Source organism: Lissotriton vulgaris, chromosome 7 (assembly GCF_964263255.1).
Source record: "Lissotriton vulgaris chromosome 7, aLisVul1.2, whole genome shotgun sequence".
Taxonomy (NCBI): domain Eukaryota; kingdom Metazoa; phylum Chordata; class Amphibia; order Caudata; family Salamandridae; genus Lissotriton; species Lissotriton vulgaris.
In genome coordinates, this window is record NC_141695.1 from 411867678 (window position 1) to 411875248 (window position 7571).

The window sequence follows — 7571 nt, forward strand, 5'->3', positions numbered from 1 at the left end:
CAGGAGGATGAGGGCTGCATTTTCTCCGTTGTCCAGTAGGGACTTGATGTCATCGGTGGCGGCAATGAGGGCAGTCTCGGTGCTGTGGTTGCTGCAGAACGCGGACTGGGAAGGGTCCAGGATGTTGTTCTCCTCGAGGTAGTGGGTCAGTTGTTCGTTGACGGTCTTCTCTAGATGCACCATTTGAGTACTTTTAGCCTCTGTTATTTATGTATGTATTTATCTATGGTTTAGGAAGCATACAATGCTCTTACAGTATTATTTTATTCTACTATTTATACTGTTTGCATTATATTTTACAACCAGTGTTACAATTGTAGCAGTTCATTTCTTATGCTTGAGAAAGAAGACTGTTCAATAAAACCTTTTTATTGAAAACGCCAGTCTATCTATTTCTCTGCACCTCTGGTGAAACGAAGTATGCATGATTGTCTGAGTGAAATATCTATCTATTGTTTCCACAACTCTGAAGATACGTTTTATCTTGGGGACACAAAATTGTCATGTTTATGCGGTTGTCAGAGACTAATCCCTTCTTGTGAATTCGAAAAAGTTTCTAGTGACCTCTGAGCTAACTGGCACACACAATTAAGTTGAGTATATTTGGTAGAGACCTAGTCGACCTCAGTCCTACGTCTAATCTACAGGATATATTATTCCAATGCGCAGAGCCTATTGGGAATATAGGAACTACACTGCATGGCGTCCAACGTTTGGTAAGGCACTAATTTCACGCTAGATACTAGAGTAACTCAGTCGTGCTTTTCACAGAGACCCCTTTTTCCCGTAGAATACTCCAATAGATGTCTGGAGTGGGTTAAAGGATAAAATATTCGCCTTAAACTGAGTGGGACGAAAAATCCTATGTATATGATTTATGGTTTTGTTCAACGTTGAAGGATACAGTGTTCCAAAATACTGTGCACCTTATCTTTATTTCCTTGAAACTTGCTCTGCAAAACTTCATAAAAAATGACGGCGCATGACGATGAGTTGGCTAGAGCTGCAGCAGCAGCACTTGCACAAAACCTTGATAATACAGATTGTAATGAAAATGACCCGGATGTTATACACATCCTGGCAAATGTAAGAAAGATTATAACTTACAAACTCATAAATAATGGAGTATCATCGAGTGGTGGTAAAGTAATATTTGTGATAGAGGCACATGAATATCGGCAGACAGAGGTATTGTCTTTCCACATGCAAATCCAGTAACACATGAGTTCCACTACTATAAAATGGAGGAACCTCCAGCGGAATACGTTCCTTTGGAAGGCGTTGAAATTCCACTAACTTACCAAGAGCATCAGCTCTGGTTTAATGGTGCCCTACAACATCAAAATCACATTACCAGGCTTGGTCCACTAGGTAGACCAGGAGCTACATGGCCGGTATTAGCCAGCTATACACCACATCCTGACATTGAAAGAATGACATGTCCAGAATTGTTAGCTCAGCTAAAACAATTAATTAAAATACATAGACAATTGGTACACTATGTCATGCGGACTTTAACAGTTCAACCTGCTGTTAGAATTCGACTGCACACCCCTAATCAGGGGAACACAAATAAAATCACACCACAGACTATACAGTCAGTTTTCGGTAAGTTGCCCGCAAAATGGGAACTCATTCCGTTCTGGTTAGCTCAAATAATTACTCAAATAGAGGCAGTATTTCCCGATAGTACACCTCATGAGAAACAGAGGATTCTAACAATCTGTTTACCAATGGGGATTGCACCACACGTAGAGGACTGCGACACTTGGGGTACAGTCTTTGCTTCAATCTACACAAAAACACATGGTGTTCCATCTAAAGAGGTAATACCAGACGTCTGAGACAGATTAAAAATGAATATGGTCCAGAACCGGCCTTAAATCTTGGTATAAAATTACTAAAAGATTTCAAACAGGTCTCAGCTATACTTTTAGCCAACATTAAAGGTGAAGCGGCATCTGTGGCAATCCGCCAAAAGCTAAAAGAAATAGATGTAACTGAGCAACCATATGAACTTGCGGGAATTATTGAAAAATCCTATGAAGAACTAAGTAGCGATAGTTTGGGAGGGAAACCTGTAAAGCCCGAACTACCAGAAAATCCTGAAAACGTTTTTATCAAAAATAATCTCACTACTCCTAAAAAGAAGTGGGAAAACACTAAACAGACGCTTCCTAAAAGGAAGTGTTCTCAATCAAGAGGAAGGACTCCTTAAAAGGAACCTTCTGAAAAGAGGTATAACCTAAGAAATAGGGATAATATAAGAAAACCTTATAGATATCACAATACTGCTACACATTCCTCTCGTATCTTTCAGACTTCCTCGCAGAAATCAGAAAGAAGAGGACATTTAGACCAAAAGGAAGAACGCGTGAAGTCCAAAGACGATCATCGCGTTCCGAAAAATAAGAAAACCCAAATCACCCAAAAAAGGTAGCGAGTCTAAAAATTCCACATGCCGAGGATCTTGAGGGCACAACTCAATAACGGTGAGTGGGACCACACAATGATGGACAGCGCAGCAGAGGTCACCGTAGCTTGCAGGATCCTGAAGGATCATCTGGAGACAGTGGATCTGAATGAATACATTCAGGTTGAAACTGCCGACACCAGGGTTAGTGTACCCCATAAGTTATATGAAGTAACACTCCGAATAGAGGGGGATTTAACAAGGAAAATAAAAGCACTCTTTTGGGAAAAACTATTTAAGGGTTATGACATCCTTCTAGCTGAAAAAGACTGGCCACCTGAATTTGTCAGGGAGTGCCCACATGGCAAAGAGATCATTATGCCAGCCTTCTCTAATCATATTCCTATTCATAAAAATTACACCATGCCAGAAAATGGGCTGTAGCCCAGGCTCCAGCATTATATAAACATAAAGTGGGATGGGATGAGGATTCTCCTCTCCATAAAATCCAGTTAAAAAACCAACCTACTGCTTAGAGGCAGTATCCAGTAAAGCAGGACTCTGAAAAGCAAGTCAGGAAGATATTAGATCAACTTGAATACCAAGGGGTGATTGAAACATGCACCTCGTCCATGAACAATCCTTTGTTTCACGTCTCCAAACCAGACAATACATATCATCTAATTTTGGATTACAGACATTTAAACTCTAGTTGCAAATCTTTTGCAGTACAAAATTCACACAGTGCAGCACTGATGAATAACATCGTTCGCAAGAAATATAAAACAAACTTAGATATTTCAAACGGTTTCTTCTGTCAAAACATTGCACTAGAAAGCAGGAACTTGACCGCTTTCTCAATAATGGGGATACAACTACACTTATGTCGTCTCCCCCAGGGATTCAAGAACAGTCTTGTTTTTTTTTTCAGCCAAAGTAACAGAGTTACTACAAACATATGATAATGTGGCATTATCTTATGTCGATGACATCTATATTACAGATGATGATTTGGACAGACACTTGAACAGGGTGAACACCATAATACTTGGGTTCGCCTCAGAAGGGTATGAATTCAACTTTAAAAAATCAAGAATTGTCCACCTCAACGTCCTATTCTTAGGATACGAACTTTCAAGTGAAGGCAAAAGCCTGGCAGCAAACTTTTTAGAAAAATGTGCGCTGCTCGAAACTCCAAAAACACTGAAAAACCTATAGTCAATTCTAGGATTCCTAAACTTCGGAAGAACTTACATTCTGAATTACGCAGAAAGGGTTAAACCTCTCTACGAATTAATCAAACCTGCTTTCAAACCAACTAATTGGACTCAAAAACACACAGAAATTTTGAGTTCAGTGCAAACAAACATGTTAGCAACAAAACACTTACAAACATGCGACAATGTACTCGACCTTGTAATCCGAATCATCCCAGGGAGATGCGGATTCACGTACCTAACCTTTAACGAAGGTGAAAAGGTACCAACAGCTTACAAATCACACTTGTGCACACAAGCTGAAATGAAATTCACTTCAACAGAAAAAATTCTGACAGCGGTTCAGACTTCTGTAGCAAAGGAGAGAGCCCTCGCACAGGGTAAACGCATTAAAATCGTTTAGCCTGTATCTGCCTTAGAGGCAGTGACAAAGGCAATCGTTCCGAATGCAAAAGCTCTACATCCTAGATGGATACAATGGGTTAATTTTCTTACTGCAACCGACGTTGAATAGGTGTTTGACCCTAACTTGAAGACACAAGATCTTCTCCAATATGAACAAGAATGTCCTCTGCCTACTGAAATTCTACCTCTAGAACATTACAGCTGTATAATATATACAGACGGATCAGCACAGCCCGCAATTGGGGGTAAACAAGCTTATAGTGCTGCGTGCGCGATTGTTAAAGGTCGCTGGCACAATGGTAAATTCTGACCAATGGTCACAAAAACTCAATCTCTCGGAGACTGTACAGCTCAGTGAGCTGAACTACAGGCTTTCAAGATGGCGCTGGAAAATCCAGAACGCGAATTCCCCACACTCATAGTATGCGATTCGTATAACTGCGTCAGGAATTACAATGAATATCTGCAGACCTGGGTTCAAAATGGTTTTAAAATACAAAGGGTGGCACAATCAAGCATAAAAAGCTTTGGGAACAAGCAGTTCTTTTGCAGAAAGAACTAAAAAAGACTCACGTGATTCATACACTGAGTCATCAGCGTGACTGCGTTCACGTTGAAGGGAATTCGTTGGCTGATGAAGCCGCGAAGGCAGCTGTGCAAACGACTTCCGTAGCTACAATAAATCGTTCAAAAACAATGATAGACGGTGAAACCAAGCTCGCTGTAAATGTTTGAATTCAGAATTAATTGCGATGACTCTTACAAATACCACAGCTTTCAACAACACCAGATTCCTGACTACAGTGTAGCCAGCCCAGTACAGACACCACTGTTAGACAGCATAAGGCTATCTACATGCGGACGTCTGAATGGACTGATGCAGTACCACAAATATTAAGACCAGATACATTTTTGATGTGGCCCCAGCGCTCAGCTGACGCTCAAACTATTATAAAAGATATGCGAGTCTTTATCTGCATATACGCAATCGGCATGCTACATTCTGACCAGATTCCTGCTTTTAGCTCTAGGGCTTACAAGGAGGCCATGGCCAGCTTGGGCGTTGCTTTGCGATTTTTGAGTCCATTCCATCCTGAGGGAAATTTGGTTGTGGAGCGAAAAAAACGTGACATAAAGCAATCTATAACAGCTAGGGTATTAGGTTTTGGTGGTGGGTCAAACATCTAATAAATGTCCAACGTAGTCTTAATAACCTGCCAAGAAATTCTCTGGGTGGAATCACTCCATATGAAATCCTTTTTGGTACTATAATGTTGGTTGAAGACCTCGATCATCACACTTCAGTGGTGGAACAAAAACCCTTTGATATCAAAGATCGTTTGGCTGTTTTACTGGACTTAAATGAAACAAGAAGTAGTCTAAGCAATACCAGAGAAAAGCAAACGACCACTGAAGAAAAACCACCTGTCCCAGCAAGACCTGTCTGGATTCCAAAGATTGGGGATCTGGTCAGGGAGAAAATAGTGGACAAGAAGGAATTTGGGCCTTCTTACAGAAACCATTACCTGTACTAGCAATCCACGGATCAAGAATAGTACTACTGCCGCCCCTTGCTGGAAAAAAGGAGAACCGATCTGTGCCAATTGACCTGGTAAAACCACATCATGTGGCCGATAATAAGTAGTAGGCCCAGTGGACTCCCAAGATGTAGCAGAGAACCAAATCTTTCTACTATCCAAGAGGTTCAAACTGAAAGACTCATCACCTTTGAAGATTCTAAAGTGAGAAAAGAAGGACTATGCAACAAAGCCATGGAACTTGTGCCTCTTGAAACCCAAATAACAGTTCGTCAAGAAACTCCTGTCTACAATAATGTAGCATCTGACTATACAAACATGTCAAGGGAAAAATCAACTGCAGCGATTTCAAGTAATCTGGATGCAAGACCAACTATTGACAGAACTGCCTTTGGCTATTTTATCAACTTTGATAACTTTTCTGAGGATCCCAGTGAACCTGAAACTACACCAGCATCAAATCATTCAAGGAAAAAATAAAGTAACTTGGTCAAGAGCTTACAAATACATATCTGGTTTCACCATGGGTTGAACTTTGTATTGTGTTAGGTGTACTTTATCTCCTGCTATGGCTTATTCTTGTTTTAAGTTTGGGAAAGCTGATAGATGGAAAGCACATTAAAATTAACAGAGCAAGTAAGAACATCAACTTGCTCCTGAAGCCACACAAATCATCTCATTGTGAACAACGAGACCTGTCATGAGTGAACATCACAGCGGTCCCACTACCTGCTGGAATAGCTTGGGATACAACTGATTATGACATTCATGGCCCTGTTCAGCTGCTAAAGATTCCCCACCAATTTAAGGTTTCCTTGAGTGATTTTGTCTCACCTAGCATATTTTCTGATGATTGGGACTTTGTTAATAACATAATGGCAGACTTAGAAATGTCAGCAAAATTTACAAAACATGAACACTTAGAAGGTTCATCAAATTATGAAGAAATGTATTGTTTTAATCATTTTGACCAACATTACTTGCATAAATCTGCAAACTCTAAAATGTTTTCAGTTATAATCAATGCTAACATTGTCCAACACCTCCAAAAGGTAGTTCTAAAACGTTTCTTAGAACATTTCCATATTTTAAAGGTTTTAATGTTACAGACCCAGAAAGTTTCTACTTTAAAAATGTGAATAAGACAGGCATGAAAAGTATGTTGACAAATACTAAACAAATTTATTCTGCTGCCTTTTATGCTCAATTATCCACCTTAAGCTTTGAATTTTGAAAAGACAACATTGAGATAAAAACTGTTTGGGGAACAAAAGACTGGCAGGTACAAGGTTTAGAAGCATTTTTCAGAGCCTACATTATCCCAGAACAAATGATGTTCTTAAACGACACTGTTCAACAGACATCTTGTCTTGGCCTGGCTAAGATAAAAGATTTAAATAAACCGTCCATACCTAAACTCACACCTGATAATAATTTAACTTCAGATGAGGAGGTAGACGTAAATTATATTTTACAACAGAACAGAACACATCCTGAATGGAAAAAATGGTTAATCTGGCCCACAGACAAGATAGATTCCTGAACAAGACACAAGGGTTCAAAGTAACTCGGCCAGATCCAAGATATATCCAAAGACAACATCCAGGGATAATAACAACTTATAGTGTAGGAAAACTATGCCTTGAATGGCTGCAGAAATCAACACTTCCAGAAATAAAACAACACTTATCTTTGCTTAAAGATGGTGTTGATTTACGAGAATTCTTACTAGGATCTCGTAATCCACGTCATAAACGTTTCATATACGCCGGTATATACGCTGCTTACAATGAAGCTTGGAAAGTCATGCAAATGGAAACAGCTGAAAGAATACGAGAAATTGATTGTATTCATTTAAAAGAAATCACTCTCTGTAGTTGACAATGGGTTAACAACTCTGTTGCCCAAAATGTATTCTTTGGACAGCATTGTATCATCTGCCATAGACATAATGGAACAGGACTTGCTAATGTTACAGCATGGCCAGTCTCAATTACG